Genomic DNA, 20,899 nt, shown 5'->3' with positions numbered 1-20,899 from the left:
TATTAGAAAATATATTTAGTTACTAGAAATAACTATCTAGAATATATCTTATTAAACTAAGTGTTTTTCTAAAATTAATTTTAAAATAATCTAATGAAAATAAATTTCATATATTTTAGAATTAATTATGTTGCTAATTTAATTTTAATTAGGTTAAACTAATTTAATTAGCCTAATACAATTATCTAAATAAGGTAAATGAGCCTTCACAATTGGGGTGGTTTGTGTGGAGGAGGGCTGAGTTCAGTATGTCATATTCACTACTATGGCCACCTAACTCTCACACAAGGTTCAAAGGAGAGGAATTTAACCATTAATTAAATAATTGTTATTCATTGAATAAGTCCAATACTAATTGGGCCTAACTAAAACCTATCAATGTGATATTTTATTTTAGCAACCTAGTCCATTTAATTAACTAAGGGGCTGTTCGGTAATGATTTTAAAATTGGATTTTTATTTTTTTTATTAAAAAAGTAAAAACAAAATTGATAAGTGTGTTCGGTAGGATGATTTTGTTTTTTATTTTTAAAATTAAAAAACAAAACTAAATAAATTTTAAAAACAGATTTTTGTTGATTTTAAAAATTTTAAAAACACTTTTTCTCAGTTTCTCGGTTGGCTTCTCTCTAGCTTATTTTCTCAGAAGCTTTCTCTTCCATGGCTTCAACTACTCTCCACATGTAATATCTCTTCCTCTCCCTCTCTTTATATCGTTCTCTCTCTCCCTCTCTATATATCGTTCTTTCTCTTCCTCTCTCTCAGATTTTTTTTTTCTTTTTATTTCATTGCCAGATTTGAAAATGTAAAAGGAGAATATTATATGATGACAGTAGCTTGAGGAAGAATTTTTGTTGTTACAGGTATGATTCTCTTGTATTTTCTTTTTATTTTGGGTTTGCAAAGTTTGAGGTAATTTCTGTTTAGTTTTCACATATAATTTTTGAAATGGGTTTTAGGTTTAATCTCTGATATTAGATTTTGGGTTTAATCTCTGAAATGGGATCTACAATATCATCTCCTATAAATCTCACCAATTAAAAGCTTCAAGCTCCCACACTCTCTCAACAGAATTCATGCCCGTAACACTCTCCTAACATTTTCCACTTAACCAGTCTTATTTCCCAAAGCACAATCTCCTCTTCTTCACTTTCATATGCTCTCAGCTGGTACAACTTTCTCCTCCTCCTTCTGTATAGTTTTAGTCTTAATTTTGTAAATAACTTATCTCTGAACTATAATTTGGTTTACCAAAGAGGAACCCAATATTACGTGTTGTCAATTTCATATAATTATTGCTCGTTTTGATGATTTTTGTGTGTTCTTTGCAGTATAAAGTAGTAAACCAATTTAGCATATCATGTTAAATTTATTTTTAGTGGAACCCATTTCACTGATTTTAAGATGAAGACTTCTCTTACTGTTCAAACTGAATTCAGTGTATCTAATGTAAGAATGGCCTTTGACAGGAGTTGATTTCATTTAGAATGAATACTTGGATAGTGTGTGTTATATATTTCCTCTGATAAGTTAAAAAAAAGTGACTCCCATTTAAGTACTTGCTAATATTACTTGAATAAGAATATTTGTTTTTTAGAAAAAAGGAAAAGCTTTCATTTCAAACAAACAAAACCAATACAAAGTTGCACTAGCAACTACCAATTACAACCAACCTTTAATGTGTTTTGATTATCATTTGGTTCATAACCTTTCACCTATAATTGTGGAGTTAATTTTTTTATTCTTAAGCTATGATATCTATTTTTGTAATAAGAATCTATCTATGTGATTTCTGGCTGAAACTGATTGCTAATTGTCCCTTTAGTGTATACCTGGGTTAACTTGGACTTTGTAGTTCTCTTTGGTAATTAATTTGTTTCCTTATGGCTTGGACTACTTTACAATGCTAATGTTGGTTTATAATTATGATCTCATCACTGGAAGGGTAAGATAAGAGAAATCCAACATATATTCCCTTATGTTGTTATGGGTGTTGTTGATGTTGTAGAAAATGCTTGTTTTCTGTGTAATACGATGCCTTGTGTACTAATTAGGATTTGAGTTGTAAAGGATTTCCTCTGCTTTCTACCATATCTCTTTCTTGGTGTCTAAACAAATTAATGCTTAAAAAGTCTTCCGTTGAGATAGCAAAATAAGAGAGACCAAAAGGGTTTGAAGAGGTAGAAATGGTTGTTTGGATGAATTAATGGAAATTCAAAGAGTGAAAGGATACAAAAAGATTGAGTGGGTTGATGAGATTAGAATTCTATATGGAAAGCTATTGATTTGAGTGTTTATATAAAGAAGAGAGATAATAATGCAAGTAATTATTTTTTTTTTTTGAAAAGGAATAATGCAAGTAAAATTTGAGTGTGTCAATTATAATGATCTAAAAAATTGATATCAATACTGATAATAAACAATTATAGTGTTTTGAGCTCCTAATATATATATATAATTTTAATATTATATAGTATAGGATAAGTATTTTTTATTTTTAGAATTGTGTAGGAGTTATAGATGGGATCCATATTTCTGCTCATGTCTCTATTGATGAATAAATACCATATCGAAGTCGGAAGGTGGATACAATTCAAAACGTCATGTGTATATGTTCATTTGACATGAAGTTCCCATATGTTGTTGCTGGATGGGAAGGATCGACTAATGATGCACGAATTCTTTCAGAATGTGCCACAAACCCAGATTATGAATTCCCAGCTCCACCCCATGGTAAGTGTTATCAAACTTATTATGGTTATTGACATTATTTTGTATTAATATTTATTTTTGAATGACAGTGTTGAGTTTAGCATTTCAAGAGATCAAATTCATGAAATGGCTAATGTTCGTGATGAATTACTGATCATATATGGAAAGCAAATCGTCGATGAAGATAATTAATGAGTGAAGCTTATTAACAATTAGAACTTTTTTAATATTTTTCGTCAAGATTGAACAATTATTAGTTCATATTTTATTACGACTTTGTCAGTTTTGTGTTATAGATAATGAATTTCGTGATTTTAAATTACTTAATTTTTTTTAAGATGTTAATGAGTATGTTTTATTTGATTTTTTTTTATATAATTTATATATATTTGTTTAAAAATAAAAAAAAATGATATTCATAATTTTTTTTTTATTTAAAAAAGGAAAAAAAATCAAAATTTTTGTTTTTTGTTTTTAAAATTAAAAAATAAAAATGGTTACAGAACACACTTTTATTTTGTATTTTTAAAATTATAAAACAAAAGTGATTACAGAACACACTTTTGTTTTCTGTTTTTAAAATTTAAAAACAAAAGTAGTTATAGAACACATTTTGATTTTTTAAAAACAAAATTTTAAAAACAAAAAATCTACTTTCATTTTTCTATTTTTAAAATTAGAAAACAAAAGTGTTACCAAACGCCACCTAAACTTAAATGGGCATCCTATATGCATCAAAGCCCAAAATCAAACATATAGGCTCACACAGGTCAAATGATTTGGATGTGCCCTATCATGTTTCTAGATTTATCACAGATGAAAGAAATTACAAAATTTACCTGTTATAAATTATTTATAAGATCTATTGACAATTGAACTATGATTAAAATCAGATCATTGGATTTATCAACAAGTTAATTATAGCAATTTAGATCACATAAATAATAGGCTTGTTTTAAAAAAATTTGAATAAATAAATAAACAACAAATATCTAAAAAGTAGATTAAAATATTTAAAATATATCTTAACTAGAATTTCAATTTAAGTTGTTAGAGAATCTTTGAAATCTAACAAATCTCCTAAATATTTAAAATTCAAACTGAAATTCAAATATCCAACTAATTTTCAAAATTTTCATTTTATTTAAATGGTTTAGATTAATTAGATATCTAATAAGATAATATAATATAAACTAGCATCGTAAATTGTAATTTCTATATAATCATCAAATATGCACATAAACTAACATGAACACATCCAAATCAACACAATCGTTGAAAGTAAATCATTACCATGGCTCTGAGGCCATTTTTTGGAAATTATTTTACCAAGATCTGGATTTACTATTATGTATGTTGTTTAACATCCTAAATATGAATTTCTAAAACAATAGAATTTAAACACATATACAGTTCAAGAAATCTTACATTGCTTGCAGCGAAATTAAATGACTCCTTCCACTCAAATCTCTAACCCTTGTTCCTTTCGGTCGAAGAGTATTATCGAGATTCGAGCCCAATTCTCCTTCAAGTGTTGGATTTTTCACAGTCTTACACACTATAATTGAGTACTAACTTGCTATGTGTGGGAATGTACTCAATCACTAAGAGGGATGAAATTTGAAGAAGAAAATAGGGAGAAGGATTCAAAAATTAGAGAGAGAAAGAGAAGACTCAAATTTGACTGAAAGGCTACTTATTCTAAGCTGTTAGTTTTGAGTCTATCAGTCTCTATTTATAGGAATCCTTCTAGGTTTAGGTTTGAATTATTTGGCATTAAAAAATTTATAAATAGATGGCTAAATTGAGCTTAAGTGGCCGACCATTAGAATGTGGGCCCACCAATTATAATTTTGTCATTTTACTCAATTATTTATCCTATTCTTTCACAAATGCCATATTTTCCAATTCAACCACTTAAATATCAAAACTATTTATTTAATAATTAAAATTAATCATCAAATAAAATTTCTAATTAATTTATTTATTAATTCGACTTAATAAAGTCTCTTAATTAACAAATAGACCCTAAAACCTATTGACAAGTATCCTCCTGATCGGTCGAACCGGTCATACTCCGGCTGCTGGTCATACTCCAGCCTGTACCGACAGGATACGTCAATAGTACGGAACCACCAACCAAGTGTCAGCCTGATCGGTCGAATCGGTCATACTCCGGCTGCTGGTCATACTCCAGCCTGTACCGACGTGACAGGGTTGGGTGGTTCGAAGCCAACATACATAACTAATGTAATCTAACAGGCTTCCTACATGCACGCTAAACATGTAATCTACATATGCATACTGTTATACTAATCTTACCTGGATTCCGAATTCAGGTGTGCCGGTCAACCTGACTGGAACTTTAGCTGAGCGCCGGATTACAGGCTCCTAAACCATAAAAATCACAACACTATAAGTGACACGCTAAATCACTTCCCGGGGACTTGAACTAGGAACTAAAAGTTTCCCTATCGATAAAAAGCATGGCAATACCCCCTAAAACAGAAAAACGAGGAAAACACGGGTTTCTGAAATTTCCCCAACCGGTAGACCGGTTGCCCAACCAGAATTCCAGTTCTGGGAATTTTCGAAGCCCATCCGGAATTCCGGATGCACAACCGGAATTCCGGTTCCTCGCAGATAGAATTTCAAAAATTCATATCTCAACCAAATCAACTCCAAATTGATTCAAACCTTCCAGACCTACTCCATATATCCCAAATAACATTTCAAAAGCATCAAACCTACCCAGAATGCACAGAAACAAAAATTACCATTGGAGCTCAAGCTTTGAGTTCTAAACTCAAACTTGAGCAAATCTAAACAACATGCATTCAAACCAGCTTAATTCTACTTAATCAAGCATAGAATAACTTCAGAAAACAATAACAAACATCAACAACATTCCAGCAACAAAACATAACTATTTCTTTCAAAAATCACATAATTTACATAGAAAAATCAAAGCTTTACTCAACCTAACTAACATGCTTCCAAAACAATTTAAATAACCCTAATCTAACAAGCTTACACCTTTGAAATTAAGGACAAATTCACAGCAGCAACAACAACTATAACTCATGCATGCATCATCATCTTTTCACACATTTTCTAAAAAAAAACAAAAGGAAAAGAGTTAGAAACTTTACCAAGGTTGAAGAACACTTAGAATGAAAGAAATTAGCTTGAAAATTCAGAAATTCCAGCCCTAGAATCACCCTACCAGCCGAGAGAGGAAGAGAGGAAAAGAGAAAGCCTTTTTTGCAATTTTTTCTATTTTCTAAGTTTGAATGAAAAATGAATAAAAAGGAATCTTTAAACATTAATTTATTTCAGCCAAATAACATATAAAATAAACATTTATTTTCAAATAATAAAATCCCTAAAAGACAAAATACCATTGGGGCAAAAAGACCATTTTGCCCCTCCATACTAAAATCACATAAATCATACTAAAGGGGTATTTTTGGGAAATTCTAAATTCCCGGCCATTCCCGACATTCCCAATGTCTAATAAACCGTCCCAAACTACTAACATATTAAGTTGTGATTTCTACTGAGCCAAACACCGAGTTCCAAAATACCGGGCACCGGAATGCAAAATATGAAAACTACTGAATGACATAAAATGCATCACTGAATTCCATAAATAACAGTATGATAAATTATTTAAATATCTATAAATAATTTTCATAATTAATCATAATTAACTGCTAATTTCCAAATTAAACTAAGCGGGCTTTACAACTATCCCCCCCTTAAAAGGATTTCGTCCCCGAAATCTAACCTGAATAACTCTGGATATTGAGCTCTCATCTCTGATTCTAGCTCCCAGGTGGCTTCCTCCACCTTGCTGTTTCTCCAGAGAACCTTGACCAAAGCTATGGTCTTATTTCGAAGGACTTTATCCTTTCTATCCAGGATCTGCACTGGCTGTTCCTCATAAGTCATGTCTGGCTGTAGCTCAAGACTCTCATAACTGAGTATATGAGAGGGATCTGAAACGTATTTTCTCAACATCGAGACATGGAATACGTTGTGAACTGCTGATAAGGCTGGAGGCAATGCTAACCGATATGCCACTTGACCTATCTTCTCGAGAATCTCGAAAGGTCCTGTAAATCTAGGGCATAACTTGCCTCTTTTCCCGAAACGTTTAATCCCCTTCATCGGAGATACCCGTAAAAACACATGGTCCCCTACTTGGAACTCAACATCTCTGCGTTTCGGATCTGCGTAACTCTTCATGCGCTTTCCGTGAGGCAAGCATTCTAGCTTTTATCTTCTCTATTGCCTCATTGGTCCGCCGCACCGACTGCGGACCTAGGTATTTCCTCTCCCCTGTCTCATCCCAGTGGATGGGAGATCTACATTTCCTACCGTATAACAGTTCATAGGGAGCCATCCCTATCGTACTCTGGTAACTGTTGTTGTAAGAAAATTCTATCAACGGTAGATACTTATTCCATGAGCCTTCGAAATCCATAACACAGGCTCGCAACATGTCCTCCAATATCTGAATTGTCCTTTCGGACTGACCATCTGTCTGAGGATGGAATGCTGTACTAAATTTCAGCCTTGTACCCATTGCTCGTTGAAAACTTTGCCAAAATTTGGAGGTGAACTTCGGATCCCTGTCCAAAACAATAGACATCGGTACCCCGTGAAGTCTTACTATCTCTCTGACATACAACTCTGCCAACTGATCCACTGTAAATGTTGTTCTAACTGGCAGAAAATGAGCAGATTTCGTAAATCGATCCACCACTACCCAGATGGAATCAAATAAACCCGTGGTCCTAGGTAACCCGACCACAAAATCCATCGTGATATCTTCCCATTTCCATTCTGGTAGGGTTAGAGGTTGCAACAACCCTGCTGGTCTCTGATGTTCAGCCTTAATCTGCTGACAAGTGAGGCATCTCGATACGAATTCTACCAAATTCTTCTTCATACTGCTCCACCAGAAGTACGGTTTCAAATCTTGGTACATCTTAGTGGTGCCGGGATGCAGAGAATACGGGGTAGAATGAGCCACCTCAAAGATCTCATTCCTAAGTTCCACACTATCTGGAACACAAACCCTGGCTTTATACAAAAGCATCCCACTGTCTGACACTGAAAAATCCTTGGCTTGACCAGCCAACACCTCATCTCGGATCTTCACCAACTCTGGATCCGTCATCTGAGCAACTTTTATTCTTTCCAATAGATCAGATTGCAGCGTTAAGTTGTGAAGCTGACCTACCACAAACTCAATGCTGGATCTAACCATATCCTCTGCTAGCTGAGGTGAGATCTGCACCATACTAGCTACTTGCCCGGGACCCTTTCTGCTCAGGGCATCGGCCACTACATTGGCTTTTCCGGGGTGATAGAGGATCTCACAATCGTAATCTTTCACTAATTCCAACCAACGCCTCTGTCTCATATTCAAATCCTTCTGAGTAAAGAAATACTTGAGACTTTTATGGTCGGTATAGATCTCACACTTTTCCCCGTAAAGATAATGCTGCCAAATCTTCAATGCGAAAACCACCGCGGCCAACTCTAGATCATGAGTCAGGTATCGCTGTTCATAATCCTTTAACTGATGGGAGGCATAAGCGATGACCCGATCGGCTTGCATCAATACACACCCCAAACCCTGTTTGGATGCGTCACAGTAAACTACGAACTTCTCCTTATCTGAAGGCAAAGCTAGCACTGGAGCGGTAATCAACCTCTGTTTTAGCTCCTGAAAACTAGCTTCGCACTTATCTGACCAGATAAACCGCTGATTCTTCTTTGTAAGCTCGGTTAGGGGCATTGAAATTTTAGAAAACCCTTCCACGAACCTACGGTAGTACCCAGCTAAACCCAAAAAGCTTCTAATCTCTGTCACTGTCTTCGGTCTCGGCCAATCCCTGACGGATTCGATCTTCCCGGGATCCACCTTGATCCCATCTTTGCTCACAATGTGCTCTAGGAAAGACACCTGAGATAGCTAGAACTCACATTTCTTGAACTTGGCATAAAGCTTATGCTCTCGAAGCCGTTGCAGTACCATCTGAAGATGTAACTCATGCTCCTCTTCTGATTGAGAGTACACGAGGATGTCGTCGATAAACACAATCACACAGATATCGAGGAAATCCTTGAATACTCTATTCATCAAGTCCATGAATGCTGCAGGAGCATTGGTTAGTCCGAATGACATAACCAGAAATTCGTAATGTCCATACCTAGTGCGGAAAGCCGTCTTCGGAATGTCCTCCTCTCAGATTCTCAATTGATGATAACCCGAACGGAGATCAATCTTAGAAAAGACCATCTTCCCCTGAAGCTGATCGAACAAATCATTGATCCTAGGTAATGGATATTTATTCTTCACCGTCAGCTTGTTCAATTCCCTGTAGTCGATGCACATCCTCATAGATCCATCCTTCTTCTTGACGAATAAAATCGAGGCTCCCCAGGGTGACACACTGGGCCGAATAAACCCTATGTCAAGCAACCCTTGGAGCTGAATCTTTAATTCCTTAAGTTCAGCTGGAGCCATTCTATACGGGGCTTTGGAAACCGGTTCCACCCCTGGTGCCAAGTCTATCACGAAGTCAATCTCCCGCTTAGGTGGTAACCCTGGAAGTTCTTCGGGAAAAACATCCAAAAATTCCCGAACCACCCTGATGTCCTCTGGCCGAATGGTATCTGGCCGAGTGGTGTCAACCACCACGGCCAGAAACCCTAAACAACCGCCATGCAATAAATCTCTAGCTGACATGGCCAAAATCACCGGGATCCGGGATCCCTAAAGTGAACCAACAAACACAAATGGTTCCTCACTTTCCGGTTGGAAGATCACCATCTTCCTTTTACAATCAATGCTCGCCGAATATTTAGATAGGAAATCCATTCCTAAAATAATATCGAATTCGACTAGACTCATCTCTATCAGATCAGCACTTAACTCTCTACCATCTATCCTGATCGGCATAGACCTAATCCACCTATTGGAGATAACCAATTCTCCGCCAGGTAATAGGGTTCCAAACCCTGATTCATATCTATCGTACGGTCTACCCAATTTACTAAAGACTCTGGCCGCCACATAAGAATGTGTAGCCCCAGAATCAAACAGCACTGAATATAGCGAGTTATTAATAGAAAGCTGACCTGTGACAACTGATGGGTTGGCATCTGCATCAGCCTGAGTGATAGCGAACACCCTGGCTGGAGTGGGTATCGCTGGAGCTCTCGGTGCCTCTGATCGGAGCTGGGGACAGTCCCTCTTGAAGTGTCGGGGCATGCCACAGTGAAAGCATCCCTGACCTTTGCACTCACCCTGATGGTGCCTCTTGCAGCTAAGGCACTCGGGATAGGAGAATCGGGTCTCAGTACCACCAGGATGACTCCCTCTGTTCTGGTTCCCCCGGAACCTCTTGTTCTGACTCGAGCCACCGGAAGCAGCGGGTGCTCTCTTCCTCTGATCAATGGCCGAACCACTACTCCCCCTGCTAAAGCCTGATGCAGGAGGGGTAGGAGCCCCGCCACTCGCCGGAGTACTAGCTGACTCCGACATACACCCAACTGCGCCCTCAGCTCACAGTGCCTTCTCCACCATCTGAGCATAGGTGGTGCTGTCGTCCGTGGATCACATCAAGTCATGCCTGATCTTGGCATTCAACCCGTCCAGATACTTCTCCTTCTTGCTGAAGTCGGTCGGCACAATTCCCGAGGCTAACCTCGCCAAGCGATCAAACTGAGTAGTATACTCAATGACACTCATATTCTCCCGCTGGGTCAGGTGAGCGAACTCTTTCCTCTTGGCGCTTCTGACCGCCTCATTGTAATACTTTGCGTTGAAGAGTTCCTGGAACCTTTCCCAGGTCATGGTGGTGACGTCATGGATCTGAGACACCATGTCCCACCAGACCACAGCGTCCTCCTGGAATTGGAAAGTGGCACACACCACTCTGTCGTTAGCGGTGACACCCATGAAGTTCAGGATCTTGGTAATCACCGTCAGCCACTGCTCGGCTTTCATCACGTCCGGACCTCACATGAAGTTCCAATCTATTGGCCGCCACCACTATCTCGGCCTGGGCAGCAGGGGCAGGTGCCACTGGAACTATGGGCACAGGAACTGCAGGAGCACCATGCTGTCTCAACCTCTGAATCTCGAGGTCTTGTTCTTCAATCCGGGCTTGCATTTCCGAAAACCGTACCTCCCAATTCTGGGCTCCCTGATCGGCTGGGGGAGCCTGGGCAGCCTGTGGCGGGTTCTCATCACCCCGACCACGAGCCCTGCCTCGGGGACCTCTGAAACGAGCTAACTGCTGATGATGATTGTACATGTCGTGACGATCTTCGGAAGACAACCTGGCGGCTCTGATACCAAATTGTAACACCTTAACTAACATAGGCGTATTACGTGATTTTTAAACATGCTGTGCAGCTCGTTGCTAATCAACGAGGTTTATGGAAAAACGTGATTAATTAAAATTTTTGCTTTTTAATTAAACTTATAAAATATCGGGATGTCGATTATAAAATCATTTACAAAAATATTTAACTGTTTAACTGATACACAAAATAAATGTCGCCTAGCGACCAGTTACAAAATCAGCCTCGCTATCCCGAGGATCGTACGATCCAGGCCTAACCGCCCCGACATGTACAATCTTCACAAGCTCGTTCACGGTCCATCAGCTTTAGCCTTGCCTTTACCTACACATAAACGTAGAACTGTGAGTCGACAGACTCAGTAAGAAAAGCATAATAATAATCATACATAAATCCCGGTCATGATCAGACGCCCATACCCCTGATCATAACCCTAACTGCCGTGTCCAACACGATACTGAGTCCCGCTACTGCCGTGTCCAACACGGTACTGAGCAACTACTACCATGTCCAACATGGTACTGAGTTCTGAACGTTCACAGGGACGGTACTATTGACAAGTATCCTCCTGATCGGTCGAACCGGTCATACTCTGGCTGCTGGTCATACTCCAGCCTGTACCGACGGGATACGTCAATAGTACGGAACCACTAACCAAGTGTCAGCCTGATCGGTCGAACCGGTCATACTCCGGCTGCTGGTTATACTCCAGCCTGTACCGACGTGACAGGGTTGGGTGGTTCGAAGCCAACATACATAACTAATGTAATCTAACAGGCTTCCTACATGCACGCTAAACATGTAATCTACATATGCATACTGTTATACTAATCTTAGAGACCACCATGTAGACGAAGACACTCAGTTAAGATGAAAAGGTCATGGCAATGACAGCTGGACTAACAGTATTGAGTTCATTCTGGAAAGGCTTGAGGCTTAAACCAGTATACACCATTTAAGAGATTCTAGACAAAGCTAGCGGTTTTAACAAGCTTAAAGAAGCCCTCAAGAACGTCAAAGGAGTTGCTCAACTAGAAGTACCTGATTACCCTGCTTATTTATTTCTTGAGTCTCGAATAGACATTGACCAGGAAAGTAAAGAAGGATCAACAACTAATGCCTCCACAGAAACAGACTCCTCTTTGGTTTCCCAAGATGAACTCGAGTAGGGAGATAGTGACGATGAGTCCCCTGCTATTTCTCAAGAAGATCTCGAGTGAGAAAGCAATGATGAAGAATCTCCCCTACTTCCCAAGACGACTCAGGACAAAAGGCAGTGACGAAGATTCTCCCTCTATTTCCAAAATTTATCAAGAATAAGGGAGCAACAGTGAAGATGTGTCTTATGAGTCTTCCAAAGATAGTGACCAAGAAAGTGTTGGGTTTTATGCCCTAAATAAAACTCTGTTTCAATGTAATCCAGATTATTCAATATCAATAAAGTAACAGAAGTAATTTTTCATTCACTTGTGTATGTTTTGGTTCACTTAATCAATTGCTTGTCTATTTGATTTATAAATTCATCCAAACCCTTTTCACATACTTGAACATGTTTATTGTGTTGTCAACACAGTGGAAAATAAACATGACTATGTGAATAAAGTATTCCTAGATTTATCAGAACACTGGGTTTCACTGATATGACAATCTACAACAGAGTTTACTTACATTTGGAGAAATGTTATGTTCTTTCCAGAACATAGGTTAAAGTAAAGCTCAGGTTGGATGCATGGAGTATGCATTGGAATGGACCGATATTGAACTTTGAATTAGATTTTGAAACTTACAGTAAACATCTATTCAATTCAATATCATAAGTTGATCCTAGATCACATGATCGAAATCCTGATATGGTTAGGCTTAATTTCAAGAGTATTATTCGTGTTCTTTGATTTGTTAGTTAAGCCTAATCTTTAGTCTGGGCAATACATACATTTTGGGAACACGGTAGTGCGATTGAGTGGGAGCGCTAACATAAATATGGAATCTATAGCTTCTATCTGGCGAATAGTAAGCAAAGGGTGATTTCCTTCGAGCTTAACCAAACGAGATAAATGATTGAGTACTCATTTCACTTAGTTGAAATATCATTTATACAGGGTTAAGTGTTTTAAGGATAAAATACATTGTAGGGTGTTATGGTAATTTAGTCCCTTTACAGTGTAAATCATCCATATAGAGGATCATTGATCACATTAGGATTATAACAATGGATAACTAATAATGTGTCTATATTGTGGAACATATAGAGCATTCTATATACTGAGAGTGCAATTTTGAGTTTTATGTGTGGATTCAACGAAGAATTAATAAGTCATTAATGTGGTTGAACAATGGAAACTTTAATTATTAATTAGGAAACTTTAATTAGTTTCATTATTAATAAAATAAATGATAATATATTATTTGATAATTAATTTTAATTATTAAATAATTAGATTTGTCATTAATGTGGTTGAACAATGGAATTGGCAGTTTTTCACAAAACAGGAAACTATCAGTGTAGGAAAAGGAAAGTTGGAAAAGTGGCAAGCCTTGTTTCCACAATGCCTAGGCCGGCCACTTAGCTTCCTTTTCTCTTTGATTTTTTCAATTCCAAATGTCAATCATAGCCCTTGGTAGTCTTCTATAAATAGAAGGCAAAGGCTTCAGAGTTACACACAACTGTACAACCTTTTCACAGCATTATTCTGAAAGAATTTTCTCTCAGAAAATTCTCTCTGAGCTGCCACCCTCTCTCTCTCTCTTCCTTCACTGTTTCGAAATGTATAAGTGCTAGAGTAGTGCCCACAGACATCAAGTAATACCTCAATCATAGTGAGGAAGGCTGTGTAGAATTCAGAAACAACAAAGAAGGACTATCGGGCTCAGATCTTGATTATACTCTGCTACAGAAAGGAATCAAGGGTTAGAGATCTGAGTGGGAGGAGACATATATTCCGCTGCAATCACTGTAAGATTTCTGATACTCTTATGTGTTTAATTTCATATCGTTTTAGAAGTTCATATTTAGGTTGTTAAATCAACATACTTGTGAGTAGATCTAAGATCCTGGTAAAATAACTTCCAACAACTGGCACCAGAGCCATGGTAATTGATTTACTTGCAAGAAATTTGGACTTAAAACGATTTGCTTGTTTTTTGGATGGTATCATGTTGCTTGGAGTGTCATATTGATGTTTGATTGTGGTTTGTGAATTCTGGGAAAAATGGTTACTGTTCTTATTCTGTAATTATTTTTGTTGGATAGTTTGGAAAATTCTAAGCAATTTACTTTTTTACAGAACTCGATTTCGATTTAATTTGAATTAGTTATGAATTTTTGAAAATTGGAAAAATCGGGGTGACGAGCAACCTCATCACGCGCGCTGAATGGCTGCTTGCAGCCTTCCTGCGCCGTGATTTCTCGGTCAAGCACCCAGATATGCGCGCGGATGGCCATGCATGGCATGCCATCCGTACAGTTCATCCAATTTTCTAATTTTTTTCGATTTTTCATGCTATTTCATGGAATTAAATTCCGATTTTTTGTGTAGTTTTGTATGTTGATTTTTGTTTTTTCAAATTTCAAATCTAATTATCAGAAATAAATTAATTTTAGATATTAGTGTAATTTGATTTTGAAAATAGGAAAAATCAAGTTTTGCTTACCCTTTTTCTTATTTCCTTTAAAATTTAATTATTTTTTTTTAAGGTCATATATTAATTTTTTTTGGTAACTTGACCTTAATTAAAATAAGATCATAATAATCATGATAATTTTAAAAGAGGAAACAAGGTATTTTTGTTAACTTTTAAATTTTGTTATTTTTTAATTAAATTAAATTGTAAAACAAGAAAAGGGTATGTATTTACCATTTTCTATTTTATTATTTAATTTATTAAATAACATGAAATTTAAAAGGAAAGTTAGCAATTTATTTTGAAATGACATTTAGGTTACCCAAAACCTAATTTTTTCAAAATGGTAGGTTTAATTTTAATTTTATTTTCGAAATAAATGTTTAAAATTAAATAAATCCTACATCCAACTATCCAAATCTAACCTTGTTGCAGGAGTATGTGTTTTAGATTGTTTGTAAGTTTTCTAAAACCTATTATTGCTTGATCTAAATTGCCTTGGTTAACTTGATGATAGATCCGATGATCTAATTTTAACCAAAGGTTCAATTGACGATAGATCAAGTAAATAATTTGTAACAGGTAATTTTTACAAACTTCTTTCATCTGTGTATGACCTAGCAACATGATAGGATCCATCCAAATGTGTATGCCTGTGTGAGCCTATATGTTTAATTTCTATTATAGATACATATAGGTGGTTGTTGCTAAATAAAATATCGTAACTGATAGATTTTATTTAGGCTCATTTAGTAGTGAGCCTATTCAATTAATAACAGTTATTCATTTTAAGGTTAAATTCCTCTCTTTTGGGCCTTGTGTGAGAGTTGGGAGCCTTAGAAGTGGGTACGACATACTGGACCCAGCCCCCCTCACATGAACAACCCCAATTGTGAAGGCCCATTTGCCTGATTTGGATAACTGTGCTAGGTTAATTATATAAGTTTGACCTAATAAAAAATTGATTAGTAACATAATTAATTTCATTCTTCCTTGAAATTAATTTAAGAAAAACATAGTTTGAATAGTTATATTCTGGAAAGCTATATGTATTTTTCTTGTTTTTAATTAAATATGGAATTATAACCATATAAATTCTTTCTAATCTTAATTTTATAATTTCATTAAGTATTCCTATTTAAGTTGAGATTTAGTTAAATCTATCAAATCAACTTAGATTTGAATATTTTTGAATTTCCTATTATAAATTAAGTTGAGGAATTTTGGGAATTGGTTATTAAGATTCTTTAGATATTTTTTAAGTTGATATTTTCTAAATATGGGAACTTAAAATGGAATATCTTCTAAATTAAGTGGTTACTACTTAATTGGTAATATTTAATTAAGTCATTGTTTGAAGAATATTTTAAGTTGGGTATTTAGATTTTTTCTAAACAACTTAAATAAGATCTTTTCCAAAATTATTCCATTTTTGAAATTTAATTAAAGTTTTTACTTTAATTTGTAATATTTCATTATTGAGATATGGAATATAAATGATTAAACAAAATACATGTTTAAATAATGAGCTTTAATCAAGAGAAATTCGATCTCCATTGTTGGTTTTACATAGCTATTGTTTTAGTGAGTAATCCTCCCTAATGGAGGAACGTTCATTAGCAAGTTAGCACCGTTTAATCTCGAAAGATAAGTATTCTTATAGGTTTATTTATATGGTTCATGACCACCCTAATGGTGGCGACTATATAAGACTTACAAGAATGCGAAACAATGGTAGAAGCTCATAAGATAGAATTGCCTTGACTCTCGCCTAAACGGGACAACGCTGAATTCCAATCTTGATCGAATAAAAGGTTGCTAGAATGTTTGACATTTTAGATGAATTGACAACTCTATTCAATGGATGATGCTTTGACTCTCGCCTAAACGGGACACTGTATCAGTTCGTTGGAAACCTTGGAAAATAAACTATGTTAGATTTAGTATTTTTATAACATAAGTGATTATTTGTTTTCTGAACCTGTGTATGAATTTATAGAACCAAAACCTTACTTCTGTTTATTGATATGTTGTAGTGCCAATATGAATAACCCTCATCCCGATCCACTCCTAGTTAGTATCTTTGCAAAAGAACTTAATAGTGTGAAAATGCATCCTGGTAGTTACATTAACTCGCACCTATTGTTGATGAATCTCAAATTCCAAAAGGCAAATCTACTAGGAATTGATTTATCAAAGGAACAATGGGTAAAACTCATACTTTATAGTCTTCCTCAGGAGTATAACAGTTTTGTTCTATATTATTTATTGAACAATCCTAACTCCTCCGACATGGACAAACTCGAGTCTGAGTTGAGGGCCCATGAGCGGAATCTGATTGCAATGAGACCTCCTAGCATTGCAAGCTTTAATCAGAGGAAGAAGATTAAGCATGAGGGCTCTAACAAAGCTGCTTCTTCAAGTACAATTATCAGACATCATGTTCTATGTGCGAATTGTAATGGAAGAGGACATAAAGAAGAACAATGTCCCAGGCTTCTAGACAATTCAAACGAAGGTGATGCTTTTGTATTTGAATCATATGTTTTAGAGAACGACAAATCCTCCTGGATTGCTGATTCTGGATCTACTAACCATGTATGTTCTTCATTGCAGCTGCTTGAAACTTGGGAGAATCTTCACCCAGATGAGTTAAAGCTTAAAGTTGGAAATGGCGAGTTGGTATCAGTTAAAGCAAGAGGAACAGCCCGAATCAAGTTTAATTCTAAGAAGTTTTTACTTTTAGAGAATGTTTTATATATTCCTAATTTAAGTAGAAACTTGCTTAGTGTTTCATGTTTACAGACACAATTTTATATATTGAATTTTTTGAGTTCAAATTGTTCAATTTCTCGTAATGGATTTCATATATGTGTTGCAAACATGGAACGAGGGCTTTATGTTTTAAGACCTGATACTCAAATCTCACTAAATACTGAACTTTTCAATGTAGCTAAACCTAAAAGCCTTAAGAGAAAAGAGATTGATAATGATGATCAAACTTATCTATGGCATTTACGTTTAGGTCATATAAGTTTTGATAGACTCAAGAGGCTAACCAAAGACGGTCCATTGAAAAATGTCGTCTTAGGAGAACTGCCAGTCTGCGAGTCTTGCCTAGAAGGAAAAATGACCAAACGTTCTTTCTCTGCAAAGGGAGAGCGTGCCAAAGAACCCCTAGGGTTAGTACATTCAGATGTTTGCGGACCGCTGAATGTAAAAGCCAGAGGAGGTTATGAGTATTTCGTCACTTTCATTGACGATTTCTCTAGATATAGTTTTCTTTACCTAATGCAAAAGAAATCTGAAACGTTTGAAAAGTTTCAGGAATTTCATGCTTTGGCTCAAAACCAATTAGGTAAAACATTAAAGATCTTGCGAACTGATAGGGGTGGAGAATATATGGATATGCAGTTCAAAGATCATTTAATTGAACTTGGAATTGAATCCCAATATACTGCCCCAAGCACTCCACAGCAGAATGGAGTTGCAGAAAGAAGAAATCGCACTCTCTTAGAAATGGTTAGGTCTATGCTAAGTTATTCAACTCTGTCTACGTCCTTCTGGGGATATGCTATTAAAATGGCAAACGACATTTTAAATGTTGTTCCATCTAAAGCAGTCCCTAAGACACCCGTCGAACTATGGAATGGTCGCACACCTAGTTTGCGCAATTATAGGATTTGGGGGTGCCCTGCTCACGTCTTAAGAAAGAAAGAAGGCAAACTGGAATCGCAAACTGAGGTTTGCATGTTTGTCGGAAATTCTAAAGAGACTAGGGGTAGACTATTCTATAGTCACAAGGATAACAAAGTATTTGTTTCTACAAATGCTACTTTCCTTGAAGACAACTATATGAAAGACAACAAACCGAAAAGTGAAATTGTATTAGAGGAAATGCTCACAGATACTGTTCCTTCAAATGTACCATCTTCTTCTACTCAAGAAGAGGAACATCCCACTCCCTCAGTCGTAGCAACTGAGAAAACTACTACTAAAGCTCCTGTTCATAAGGTCACCGCTCCTCGTCGTAGTGGGAGGGTTTCTACAAAACCATCTCGTTATGGCTTGGATGGTGAAATCAATATGGTCGTTGGCGACGGTATTGATGACGACCCATTGACCTATAAACAGGCAATGGCAAGTCCGCAACGGAAGCGATGGTTAGCCGGTATGGATTCAGAAATGGATTCCATGAAAAAGAACAAAGTCTGGGAATATGTAGAACCACCTGAAGTTTTTCGTCGAATTGGATGTAAATGGGTCTACAAGAAGAAAAGAGGTGCTGGAGGCGAAGTCGAAACTTTCAAAGCTAGACTGGTCTCCAAGGGTTATACCCAAAGAGAAGGTGTGGACTATGAGGAAACTTTTAGTCCTGTTGCCATGCTCAAATCCATCCGAATTCTTCTCTCCATAGCTGCTGCTTTAGATTATGAAATTTGGCAAATGGATGTCAAGACGGCCTTTCTTAATGGGCTTCTTGAAGAAACCATCTATATGGAGCAACCAGAAGGTTATGTTCTTCCTGGGCAGGAGAATAAAGTTTGCAAATTAAATAGGTCCATATATGGGCTTAAGCAAGCTTCTCGCTCATGGAACAAAAGGTTTGATGAGATCATCAAGACCTACGGCTTTCATCAGAATGAAGATGAACCTTGTGTTTACCAACTCAAGGAAAACCAAGTAGTAGTATTCCTGGTCCTTTATGTTGATGACATTTTGATCATTGGAAACAATGTCAAGAAAATGACTCACATCAAGGAATGGCTTGACACTCAATTCGACATGAAAGACTTGGGTGAGGCAGCCTATGTTCTTGGTATTCAGATTGTCAGAAACCGAAAGAACAGATCCCTTGCTCTCTCTCAAACAGCTTACATTGACAAAGTTCTAGAGAGATTTTCCATGACCAATACCAAAGGGGCAAACATGCCCTCTAGACATGGTATCCGTCTATCTAAGGAACAGTGTCCTACTGATCCTCAAGAGATAGAAGACATGGCAAAAATTCCTTATGCTTCTGCAGTTGGAAGTCTAATGTATGCTATGCTATGCACTAGACCTGACATCTGCTATGCAGTTGGAATCGTGAGCAGGTATCAGTCAAATCCAGGAAGGGTACATTGGAATGCTATTAAGTATATTTTGAAATACTTAAAGAGTACAAGAGATTATGTATTAGTCTACAAGGGTGGTGCTTTAAATCCCTTAGGCTATACAGACTCAGATTTCCAGGGATGTCTTGAAGACAGGAAATCTACATCTGGGATGGTGTTTACTCTTGGGGGTGGAGCAGTGGTTTGGAGAAGTGCTAAACAAACTGCGATTTCGGATTCTACCATGGAGGCAGAATACATAGCTGCGGCTGAAGCAGCTAAAGAGGTTGTCTGGCTTAGGAAGTTCTTCACCAGTCTCGGTGTAGTTCCTAGAATGGAAAAGCCTCTAGTCCTGCTTTGTGATAACACTGGAGCTATAGCCAATAGTAAGGAACCTCGGAGCCACAAGAGAAGTAAGCATATAGAAAGAAAGTATCATATTATCAGAGAATATGTGGCAAGAGGGGATGTACTGGTGGAGAAAGTGGATACGCAGGATAACTTGGCTGATCCATTCACCAAAGTCTTGGCAGTAACTTCATTCGAAAAGCACCGTCAGAATTTAGGATTAATTGAAATGTACTGATTTGTTTTATATTAGTGCAAGTGGGAGTTTGTTGGATTTTATGCCCTAAATAAAACTCTGTTTCAATGTAATCCAGATTATTCAATATCAATAAAGTAACAGAACTAATTTTTCATTCACTTGTGTATGTTTTGGTTCACTTAATCAATTGCTTGTCTATTTGATTTATAAATTCATTCAAACCCTTTTCACATACTTGAACATGTTTATTGTGTTGTCAACACAGTGGAAAATAAACATGACTATGTGAATAAAGTATTCCTAGATTTATCAGAACACTGGGTTTCACTGATATGACAATCTACAACAGAGTTTACTTACATTTGGAGAAATGTTATGTTCTTTCCAGAACATAGGTTAAAGTAAAGCTCAGGTTGGATGCATGGAGTATGCATTGGAATGGACCGATATTGAACTTTGAATTAGATTTTGAAACTTACCGTAAACATCTATTCAATTCAATATCATAAGTTGATCCTAGATCACATGATCGAAA

At 36.6% G+C, this 20,899-nt stretch overlaps 1 long non-coding RNA gene across 2 annotated transcripts; it reads left to right on the top strand.

Annotated features, from left to right (window-relative positions):
* Positions 1 to 533: 533 nt before the first annotated feature.
* On the top strand, positions 534 to 3,051 carry LOC115712550 (uncharacterized). Of its 2 annotated transcripts, none has more exons than XR_004010888.2 (4): positions 534 to 683; positions 796 to 863; positions 2,512 to 2,733; positions 2,802 to 3,051. It is a non-coding gene; the product is annotated as an uncharacterized LOC115712550 (long non-coding RNA). The 2 variants fall into 2 exon arrangements; XR_004010887.2 differs by having other exon boundaries at positions 2,502 to 2,733.
* The last annotated feature ends 17,848 nt before the right edge of the window (positions 3,052 to 20,899 follow it).

Source organism: Cannabis sativa, chromosome 4 (assembly GCF_029168945.1).
Source record: "Cannabis sativa cultivar Pink pepper isolate KNU-18-1 chromosome 4, ASM2916894v1, whole genome shotgun sequence".
Lineage (NCBI taxonomy): Eukaryota > Viridiplantae > Streptophyta > Magnoliopsida > Rosales > Cannabaceae > Cannabis > Cannabis sativa.
The sequence above is the reverse complement of the archived record's forward strand: the minus strand, read 5'-3'. Positions and strand labels throughout refer to the sequence as shown.